General features: G+C 40.6%; 2 long non-coding RNA genes across 2 annotated transcripts; one reads left to right on the top strand and one right to left on the bottom strand.

Moving 5' to 3' along the window:
• Window positions 1-3,958: 3,958 nt before the first annotated feature.
• On the top strand, window positions 3,959-7,562 carry LOC135371386 (uncharacterized). Its single transcript, XR_010415578.1, has 3 exons — window positions 3,959-4,244; window positions 4,343-4,418; window positions 7,342-7,562. It is a non-coding gene; the product is annotated as an uncharacterized LOC135371386 (long non-coding RNA).
• LOC135371387 (uncharacterized) lies at window positions 5,765-10,574 on the bottom strand. The gene is made up of 3 exons (XR_010415580.1): window positions 10,169-10,574; window positions 6,253-6,356; window positions 5,765-5,831 (listed from the first exon to the last, which is right to left on the bottom strand). It is a non-coding gene; the product is annotated as an uncharacterized LOC135371387 (long non-coding RNA).
• Window positions 10,575-12,021: the final 1,447 nt, after the last annotated feature.

Genomic DNA, 12,021 nt, shown 5'->3' with positions numbered 1-12,021 from the left:
GATAAAAATAAACTTCCATAAAAATTCGTTCTGACTACATACAAGCAGGACCAAGATGTTACATAAACTTCAAACTGACACGTTAAGCGGCCTTGGTAGTCGCCATTCATTCCACCTTTCTCACCCTATGACCTTGTTCCAAATGCGGGAGAGGAAGACCCGGCCTTTGTGGTCTCCCGCCTTTCGGTGCATATGAGCATTCGGATGTTCTGGACGTTTGATGCTTATGAGCGGGTTCTCCCCTCCTGCTCATTTCCACCAAACGCTCAAAACCACCAACTTTTTTTCGGTGCATATGAGCGTTTGGAGGTTATGAGCATTTGGTGCTTATGAGCTACTACCTTGTTAGAACTCGGGATAAGGCAGACCAGTTGGAAGAGCGGCAACCTTGAGAAGGTCAGGTTTAAGCGGGATTGAAAGATAATGAAGTTCTTGGTTTGCCAGTCAGTGCAATGTGTTTTTGTCTGTCTTTTTAGCTCCCCGCCACTGCGGGTTTTGGCGATTTTAATAGTGATTATTTTTATAGACTTTGTTCTCCTTTCTGATAATAAAGTGCCACAGTCCAGAATGCTGCTAGGCCGTCTCGGATTTTCCGAACTCTTTTGCAGACGCTTGTAAAATGCACATAGAGGAACTGCGACTGTATCACCTGAGCGTTATCGCACGCGAAGCCGCATGGTGTATCCAGCACGCATGGATGAAGAAATGCGTGCGGAATCGGCATAGAAGTTTTCAAACTGTCCGTCTGATTCATAGGAGACCTGCAAGGTTATAGTTACAGTCACTATATATAAGCTTAAGCTTAATATAGCTTAAGCGTATATAGTGACTGTAGTTATAGTGTTACAGATTGTTGCATCCACCATTAGAGAGTGCACGTAATCCAAACCGTACACCACAGCATTCTCAGCTGCAATTAGGAAGTGCTACGTGGCCTTTACCGTTTACGCTGCGAGCAACAGACAAAGTATGCATTCGTGCTTCATGAAAGGAAGAGACAATGTGTTGTTTGCACCGATATTTTAGCAGGTTGTTGTGTGAATGTCCGTAGAACCTACATCTCGTCCCCCACACTACTGGAGCTGGTGAAAGTCCAACGTTGTTTGCAGATATTAAAGGGCAACCCATATAACTGCACGCTTTTTGAGTGTCTTATTCACCATTTCGGCAGTTTCTTCCCCGAAGAAATTTGTTCCGAGTGTATGTTAATTTCTCCATTATGTATCGTATAACGTGAAAGAAAAACAATGTGCAAGCTTCCCGCAAGAACGATTCACAGGTAGAGTGAAAATGGTTGAGAGCACTAAACAGTTAAATTACGAAAAATGAGACTTTTGTTCAATTAAACTGTTTAATGCTCTCAACCGTTTTCGCTTTTCTCTGTTACGTAGTTGACGTAGTCTCTATACCTAAGGGTTGTCTGAGTTCCCAGCAGTTTCCTGCTACGGCCCCTCTTCCTGTTTGACACTGCTGCCTCAAGGAGCGTAGATGAAGGTATCGCATCTAATTAATTAATGTTCTAGGCTAGTTCCTAAAATGTTCCTCTGGACACCTTGTGTGATCACTTTCGATAATGATTTAAACCGACTCAAATCTGCACGGTTTGCCATCCACTGGCTAAGATCAGTGACTGTTGAAAAAGATTTCGCGTGACCCCCCCCCCCCCACCAAGTGGCAGATGCAGGGGTGTATCCATACCCCCCCCCCCCCATCTGTGTGTCTGTGTCTGTCTTTTTAGCTCCCCGCCACTGAGGTTTTAACGCTTTTAATCATGATCCAAGAAAACTGAACAGCCCAATTTTTAATGCATAATGTAAAAACCTCGAGGCTAGGGAACACGAAGGGACAGAGACAACACGAACCTTCGTGTTCCCTAGTCTCAGGGTTTTTACATTATGCATCATCTTCACCAGCTCGCTTGCTTCCTAGCCATTTTTTCATTGCCAATTTTTAACCCTTCTCGATCCCCCAAAATTATGCAATATTTCGTCAAAGAGCATAAAAGTAAATGGGAGTAGCTGCATGTTATGATCTAACCCAGGGCCGGCGAAACGGTAGAGCAGCCGGGGCCCGTAATTTCTTTCGCCGGCCCTGATCGTGATCACTTTGACGGAGGTTTGAAAAGCGCGCGTCCACGAGGAGGACGAGTAAAAGGAGGGGGAGAGAATAAAAAAAAAAAAAAGAAGAAGAGTTGAAGAGTCACGTGGGGTAGGCTGATAGCCGGCAAAGAGACTCTCCCATTTGGGAACGGGCATATCGTTTTGTAATGCCGCTAAATCTTCCTTGAAGCGGTGACAGACTCTCTTCCTGAAGCTCTTGGTGCTCTCGAGCCATATCTTGCGCTAGTTTTACGGTTACATCGTTATCATCATCATGGAAAGTTTGGGAAATATGGCCGCGCGCAGGCTGAACCACAAGTTCAACATAAGAAAAGCAACTGGGAACGAGATTACAGGAAGTGACGTCATTTCTCAGCGTGAGGCAAGGCGGGTCGTTTTTTTGAATAGATGCCGTAAGTTTTTCGTCTTTATTTGAAATAATTTAGCGTTTTTATTGAAAATAACTGCTTAATATCGATAGATTAGTCGTTCCTCTACCTGCTGCAACCGTTTTTCTTTCTTTATACACGATTAAACTATAGTTAACACGATTTTGCTGCATGTCGTCCCCAGCGACGGATTATTATGCTTTTGTCATTTTTCCTAGTCTAGTCCTCATATCACGGAACACACTGACGCCAAATATCAATTGATTAGTGCATTCTGCGTCTAAATACATCTACTTCTCTTCATATATCCGCTGTTTTATTACAGGATTCCCCCCTTAGTTCACGTTTTCTGAAGGAGCACAGAATCCACGGCTACATTCGCAGAGTAAGTATAGCTATATTGTCTCTAAATACGTTACCAAGACCACTCCAGAAATTTAACTCATTTTATTTGACTAATGAACTACCTCACGCGACACACCTCCTGGCCGAAGCATTTCTTCGCATTTCAATGTAAAGCTCACAAGAGTGTTTTTTAATCCAGCCTTAATATAACTCTACTAAAGTAGTAGGCATTATGGTATATTCCAGAAATCAGTTTCACCTCCTATCCCCAATTTTTTTCATCACTCCATTCTCACACTTAACGGCATGACACATCTCCCATCCACTTACCGATGATTCTTTCCAATCTTAGAAATTTTACTCCCCCACTGAGTCTAAATATATTTATGTTGTCTGTAACTAGAAAGCATGCCCTGCCCTAGAAATGAATTTCATGTCATTTGTTCAATTCTTTATTTCCAGAAATTACATTGTTTGTCCTACATTCCATCCAAGCCGTCAGCAGAAATTATTGCATGTTTTAAAAATATTTCTTCACTGCTCAGACTAAACATATATAGAGCCTACAACTAGAAATCAAGCTGTGCTCTAGAAATGCATTTAATGCCATTTGGTAAATTTCTTATGTGCAGAAATGAGACATTTGATCCGGCACTCCACCTCCCAAGTTGTCATCGGAATGTTTTGCGTATTTCTCCTGAACTCAGACTAACCATATTTATATAATATAGCGTACAACTAATCATCATGCCTTCCCCTAGAAATGAATTTCATTTCATTCACTTCATTTTTTATTCACATAATGACCACATTTTGAAAATACAGCGCGCGTCTGCAGAAGTTTGCGAAGTTTCTTTCCATTTCTCCCCACTGATATTCAATAGTCAATTCAATCAAATTCCATATGCTATAAGCAGACATTCTGAAGCATTCTAGAAGCAAATTTCATGTCATATGTTCATTGCTTTACCACTCAACTTGCACATTCCAGGGCACGACCTCCGAAACACCTGTTGATATTTCTTTCCAAATTTAAAAATATTTCGGCCTCACACACATTCAAGGTAAGTTCATAATCTATAAATAGACATTCTGATGCATTCCATGTATCAATTTCACCTTATTTCCCAATTCCTTTCATCACTCACCCTACAAATTTCGCTGCATGGCTCATTTTCGAAGCGCTTGCCCATTTCCTTGAAATGTTAAAAATATCTCTACCTCACTCTGGCTCAAGATAAGTTCACGTTTTGATAAGTAGAAACCCTGAAGCAATCCACAAATGAATTTCATCTTACTCACTCCATGTTTTGTTCACATAATGGACACATTTTGGAAATACTGCTCCTGTCCTAAGCAGTCTTACATGCGAAATTTCTACTAAAAATATTTCAACCACACTCAGGCCAAGGTAAGTGCATATCCCATAAGTAGATATTCTCAAGCACTCGATAAACAGGTTTCATGTCAGTCACTCAATTATTTCACCACTCAACTTGCACGTTCCAGGGCGTGTCATCTCTCCGAACCACCTGCCGATGTTTCTTTCCAATGTTCAAAATATTTTACCTCACACACATTCAAGGTAAGTTCATACTCTATAAATATACACATTCTAAACCCTTCCAGAAATCAATTTCACCTTACTTCCCACTGCTTTATTCACTCGCCTCATGCATTATGCTGCACATCCCATTTTTGAAGCACTTGCCTAAGTTTCTTTTCAATCTTAAAAATTTCTCTACCCCACTGTGATTCAATTGAAGTCTCTATCCTTCAAATACGAACTCTGATGTCCCCAGAAACCAATTTCACCTCATTTACTCAATGCTTCCCACACACACCACTGACATTTCGCTGAATGGCCCATCTCCGAGGCACTTGCCGACATTTCTTTCATATGTTAAAAATATTTCCACCCCAACTGGATGCAATTTAGGTCCATACCCTATAAGTAGACACCCTGTAGTTTTCCAGAAACCAATTTCACCTCATTTGTTCAATGCTTTCCCTACCAAACTCTTACATTTCGCTCAAAGGGCCATCTCCGAGGCACTTCCCGACATTTCTCTCATATGTTAAAAATATTTCCACCCCAACTGGATGCAGTTTAGGTCCATATCCTATAAATAGACACTCTGTAGTTTTCCAGAAACCAATTTCACCTCATTTGCTCAATGCTTTCCCTACCAAACTCTTACATTTCGATGAAAGGCCCATCTCCGAGGCACTTGTCGACATTTCTCTCATATGTTAAAAATATTTCCACCCCAACTGGATGCAGTTTAGGTCCATATCCTACAAACAGACACTCTGAAGTTTTCCAGAAACCAATTTCACCTCATTTGCTCAATGCTTTCCCCACCAAACTCTTACATTTCGCTCAAAGGGCCATCTCCGAGGCACTTCCCGACATTTCTCTCATATGTTAAAAATATTTCCACCCCAACTGGATGCAATTTAGGTCCATATCCTATAAGTAGACACTCTGTAGTTTTCCAGAAACCAATTTCACCTCATTTGCTCAATGCTTTCCCTACCAAACTCTTACATTTCGCTCAAAGGGCCATCTCCGAGGCACTTCCTGACATTTCTCTCATATGTTAAAAATATTTCCACCCCAACTGGATGCAGTTTAGGTCCATATCCTATAAATAGACACTCTGTAGTTTTCCAGAAACCAATTTCACCTCATTTGCTCAATGCTTTCCCTACCAAACTCTTACATTTCGATGAAAGGCCCATCTCCGAGGCACTTCCAGACATTTCTCTCATATGTTAAAAATATTTCCACCCCAACTGGATGCAATTTAGGTCCATATCCTATAAGTAGACACTCTGTAGTTTTCCAGAAACCAATTTCACCTCATTTGCTCAATGCTTTCCCTACCAAACTCTTACATTTCGCTCAAAGGGCCATCTCCGAGGCACTTCCTGACATTTCTCTCATATGTTAAAAATATTTCCACCCCAACTGGATGCAGTTTAGGTCCATATCCTATAAATAGACACTCTGTAGTTTTCCAGAAACCAATTTCACCTCATTTGCTCAATGCTTTCCCTACCAAACTCTTACATTTCGATGAAAGGCCCATCTCCGAGGCACTTGCCGACATTTCTCTCATATGTTAAAAATATTTCCACCCCAAATGGATGCAGTTTAGGTTCATGTCCTATAAATAGACACTCTGTAGTTTTCCAGAAACCAATTTCACCTTCTTTGCTCAACGCTTTCCCTACCAAACTCTTACATTTCGATGAAAGGCCCATCTCCGAGGCACTTCCCGACATTTCTCTCATATGTTAAAAATATTTCCACCTCAACTGGATGCAGTTTAGGTCCATATCCTATAAGTAGACACTCTGTAGTTTTCCAGAAACCAATTTCACCTCATTTGCTCAACGCTTTCCCCACCCACCTCTTACATTTCGCTGCAGTACGCATCTCCGAGGCACTTGCCGATGTTTCTTTCATATGTTAAAAATATTTCCACCCCAACTGGATGCAGTTTAGGTCCATATCCTATAAGTACACACTCTGTAGTTTTCCAGAAACCAATTTCACCTCCTTTGCTCAATGCTTTCCCTACCAAACTCTTGCATTTCGCTGAAAGGGCCCATCTCCGAGGCACTTGCCGACATTTCTCTCATATGTTAAAAATATTTCCACCCCAACTGGATGCCGTTTAGGTCCATATCCTATAAGTAGACACTCTGTAGCTCTCCAGAAACCAATTTCACCTCATTTGCTCAATGCTTTACCACCCACATCCTGTCTGTAGCTGCAATGCCCATTTCCAAAGCACTTGTAAATGTTCATTCCCAGTGTTAAAAATGTTTTCACCTCACTGAGATTCAATTTCAGACATCCTGAAGCAATCCAGAAATCAATTTCATCGCATTCACTCCTTATGTTCACACGCTGGCCAAAATTTAAAAACAGTACTCCTGTCTGTAGTAGTTTGAGAAATTTCTTTCCAATGTTAAAAATACTTGTGCCACACTCATGCTCGATATAAGTGTTTTTCCTTCAAGTAGACAAACTCAAGCATTTTGGCAACACTGAACTTCCTCCTTCCAGCATGCAGTGCATCACCAAATGCATGCCAATTTTTCTTTCCGATATTAAAAATATTTCTACTCCACATACATTCAACGTAACTTCGTGAAGAAAGATAAGTGCTGCAAAGCCAGCTGGTGTGCTGTATGTTGAAACATGTACCTCGGTTTTGTTAATTCAACGAAACAGACCATGCGTTAACAAGTCAAATCAGTCAATACTGTTAATGAATTGAGAATTCACAGTTAAAGAAGCTGTAAAAGTTGAGGAAGGAGTTGAACTATGCCCATGCATCAGGGTAATCTTGCAGTCGCTTCAGCTTCAAGTCTTAACCACTGTGTCGCTACTTTAACATACGTAATTCAAAGAGTTGTATCAGAGAACTGTACACATTCCGAAATGTCGCCACATGCTTCGTCAATTCTGAATTTCTTTCTTTCTTCCACAGCTCAGCAATGCACTCTTAGTCTTCTACAGCTTAAGAAGGACAAAATATGTAGTCCACCAACTACATATCTCATTGCAGGTAACAATCGCACTTGCTGCAGTGCCAACACGGAGCACAGTGTCATATGGACCGTTTAATAGCCAATACACAGGCTGAGTGAGCTTACTTTCTTTTCTTCTCAGTATTTCAACTGTGCAAAATAAATTATCATTTCAATGTCACTTATGGTCACTTCAGCGTCTCATTTGTGCTCGTATTTATTTTTCCACCTCAAAATCTTTCTGGCACTTACAGTCAAACTCCTTCACAACGAAACTCAGGGGACAGCAAAAAGAATTCGCAGTAAAGGTATTTTTGTTAAAAAGGATGTCCATTATTGGACCTATAGGGCTCTAGCGGGACCACAACAAAATTTGCTGTAGTGGTATTTTAGTTAAAAAGGTGATCGCTATAAAGGAGTTTGACTGTATTAAAGTGGCAGGCTGACCACAGTTGGCTCAGCTTCTCCTTTGATAGATTTGAGGGGTTGGGGGGATATGTTTATAAAGAAAAAAGAAATGAAAGGGTTTGGCATTACCATAAGTGGTAGCACATAGTTGGGTTAAGCGTGTAGCACTAAACTGTAATAACAAATCATTCCGCAACAGTGCAGTTTGTATAGGCAAGTACGTGTCCTAGAAACTAAACAAACTAGTATTTCATGCTAGTGCATAAAGGAATTTTGAAATTAAATGAAACATCTCGAAGATGTGGAGCTAGGGCAGCGCACAAAATAATACCTTACAAATTTTGCCATAGGAATGAAACAGGGTAAAAGAAAAATAATTTGTAATGTAAAGCTCTACATTCAGTTTTTCCTTTACATTTCTTAAAACTGTATTTGGATATATCTCGAAATAGGTTAAGCATGCCTTTTCTATTCAAACATAAGAAAAAAAAAAAACATATGCCTACAAAAGAATAGATTACCACCCTGATTTCTATTATGGTCGCAGTGCACAAAGGTGAAGTACCAAAAAAAAAAAAGAACATCTTCACAGTGGAGATTATCAAGGAGACAGCATAATTAAAAAACAGTATATTTCGTCCACAATTCTTTTAAGTTTCCACAAACAGCATACACACAAGTTACTTATTCAGCGGCCTAGTACCACATATGGCATAAAGCAGTCCTGAAAACCTAGCAATGAACAGTACAATTTGTCAGTGCAAGTAGGCTTCAGACAACGGTGCATTCATTAAAAGAGACAACATGTGGTGAGATGAAGCCATAAACTTCTCAAAAATTTGAAATGCTTGGAAATTATGTGCTTTGCCAGTCAGAGAACAAAGTACACATGTGCCATAAGAGAAGCATATAAAGTTGAAGTGGCATGAAGTGTCTGCAGAAAAAGGAAAAACAAGAGCATGTGATGAAGAAAGGGCACCAAGAATGTTAAAGCGATGTTTATAAGCACAGTCACATAAGGTAGTGTGGGAATGTAAAAAGGTTGTAAATATTCCATGTACGAAAGCCAAAACATGGTGAAAGAGTCTGCAATGTTATGCACGACAGGTACAAGAAATGGTGTGCTAACCTTCCTGCAACTATCAGACGAAACGCAGCGCAATCTACGAAAAAGGGAAGAAGAAAAAAACAAACAAAAAGAAGACAACCCAAACAATTTCGTCAATCCAGGAAAAGGAAACCGGAGAGTATGAAAGACAGAAACTAATTGTTGCTAATCAAGATGTCCAAATATACCACACTACTTCAATGAAATTGAGGGCACGAAGATCAGTTATATGTATCTGTTGCCAGAAACAAGACAGCAAGTATACATGCAGATCATTTCCACATGCATCAAGCAGGACATGTAGAGCAAGCACTGCCACTTCTAGGACTTCGCCACGTTACTGTGATCCAGGAAAATGGTTCAACTGATTCACGATTTAGGCAACGTGGCCACAAAAAAAGACCTTTTGCAGACTGCAAGAATAACAACGTGCCAGGCAGTAAGTTGTAACAGCAGTGCCCATGCGAGGGGCCAGAAACATGTGCCACTTGGACATTCCATCACTGTCTGTGTTGAGGAAGACCACGTCCTCTAGTTTTGGTTACCACAAGAGCAAGAACACATGACACAATGCCATCGAGAACGTTCCACCTGCTGAGCATCATTTTTCCGTGAACTATCCTTCATGTGCGAACGTCACGTGATCTGTCCACACTATGATAAAGAGAAACACTATGGGTGCACAGAGCTTTGGTAACGCCCATCGAAGATATACACATCCAAGTCCCCGTTTCCCTGATGCTCTTCTTCTGACAGCAGCAACATTGAAGAGTCGAGTTCGTAAGCCTGTTTCAAGTCTACGCAAGCCAGAATAAAGCAAGCACCCGATACTAAGCAGTGCCTCTTTAAATGGGTTAAAAGAGATGTGAGCATGGCTACTGTACTACAATGCAACTTCTTGAGCGACTCTACAGTGATTCATCGAAAAATTGGTGAATGCAATGTACTGGACTTATTTGTCTAACAACTCCTCCGTTTCTCTACCTTGACGTCTTTGAAGGTACAACTTTAGCCTCACACCACTACATCGTTAATTGGTATGCGTTAAATGCACCATTTTCTGAATACTGGCTGGATTGACAAAATTGTGATATTGTCGATTACAGTCTACAGGATGTAATGCAGAAAAGAAAGTGCTATTCGAGATTGTGAAATGTAAAAAATGTTACATATGTATGTAGACATGATATTATACTTTGGAGTTCAAAATAAATATGATATAAAATGTGGCAACAGCTGTTTATTTTGGTTAGATTTAGAAATTACATTACCATATGAATTCACAAGAGCTGCAGGAATTGTTTGGTTAGATGGCTGTGTTGTCCTAGTTCCTTTGCTAGACGATCCAGCTTGGAAGGTGGTCTGTCAAAGCACCCATTCTCCACCTACGTGAAGTTCAGAGAAAAATGTCAGAGGTGTGAAAAAGAAAATACCAAGAGCAAAGTACAGCAACACGAGAAGTTGTACAGCATACATTTAATGAAATGTAACTGCCAAAAAAACCGAAGCGGAAACAGTTACAGTAACAACATGTACAATACTCGAGAACCTGTACTCGTAAAAGTAGCACATTAAGTCTTGCAGCAGTGCGACAGCAATATTTTCTCACATTTCAAAGCATTTCTTCGAAGGTTGAGAGGTATGCTGTACCAGGAAACATGCAAACTTACAAAAAAAAGAAAAAAAAAGAAAACGTGCCATGGCGAAGGAAATGAATTTCCTGGCATGCATAAATTTTCTTTACTTGATGCTCAATTACTGGATAGATTCCTATTATCCACATATACGATATGGACTAAAATTGATTATCGCTGCATTAGAAATATTTTTAACATTGGAAAAAAATGTCGGCAAGTGCCTCGGAGATGCGTACTGCAGCGAAACGTAAGAGTTTGGTAGGGAAAGCATTGAGCAAATGAGGTGAAATTGGTTTCTGGAAAACTACAGAGTGTCTATTTATAGGATATGGACCTAAACTGCATCGAGTTGGGGTGGAAATATTTTTAACATATGAGAGAAATGTCGGCAAGTGCCTCGGAGATGGCCCTTTGAGAGAAATGTAAGAGTTTGGTAGGGAAAGCATTGAGCAAATGAGGTGAAATTGGTTTCTGGAGAACTACAGAGTGTCTACTTATAGGATATGGACCTAAACTGCATCCAGTTGGGGTGGAAATATTTTTAACATATGAAAGAAATGTCGGCAAGTGCCTCGGAGATGGCCCTTTGAGCGAAATGTAAGAGTTTGGTAGGGAAAGCATTGAGCTAATGAGGTGAAATTGGTTTCTGGAAAACTACAGAGTGTCTACTTATAGGATATGGACCTAAACTGCATCCAGTTGGGGTGGAAATATTTTTAACATATGAGAGAAATGTCGGCAAGTGCCTCGGAGATGGGCCGTTCAGCGAAATGTAAGAGGTGGGTGGGGAAAGCATTGAGCAAATGAGGTGAAATTGGTTTCTGGAGAACTACAGAGTGTCTACTTATAGGATATGGACCTAAACTGCATCCAGTTGGGGTGGAAATATTTTTAACATATGAAAGAAATGTCGGCAAGTGCCTCGGAGATGGCCCTTTGAGCGAAATGTAAGAGTTTGGTAGGGAAAGCATTGAGCTAATGAGGTGAAATTGGTTTCTGGAAAACTACAGAGTGTCTACTTATAGGATATGGACCTAAACTGCATCCAGTTGGGGTGGAAATATTTTTAACATATGAGAGAAATGTCGGCAAGTGCCTCGGAGATGGGCCGTTCAGCGAAATGTAAGAGGTGGGTGGGGAAAGCATTGAGCAAATGAGGTGAAATTGGTTTCTGGAGAACTACAGAGTGTCTACTTATAGGATATGGACCTAAACTGCATCCAGTTGGGGTGGAAATATTTTTAACATATGAGAGAAATGTCGGCAAGTGCCTCGGAGATGGGCCGTTCAGCGAAATGTAAGAGGTGGGTGGGGAAAGCATTGAGCAAATGAGGTGAAATTGGTTTCTGGAGAACTACAGAGTGTCTACTTATAGGATATGGACCTAAACTGCATCCAGTTGGGGTGGAAATATTTTTAACATATGAGAGAAATGTCGGCAAGTGCCTCAGAGATGGGCCGTTCAGCAAAATGTAAGAGGTGGGTGG

This window comes from Ornithodoros turicata, unplaced genomic scaffold (assembly GCF_037126465.1).
Source record: "Ornithodoros turicata isolate Travis unplaced genomic scaffold, ASM3712646v1 Chromosome106, whole genome shotgun sequence".
Lineage (NCBI taxonomy): Eukaryota > Metazoa > Arthropoda > Arachnida > Ixodida > Argasidae > Ornithodoros > Ornithodoros turicata.
This window is presented reverse-complemented; position numbering and strand designations above follow the sequence as displayed.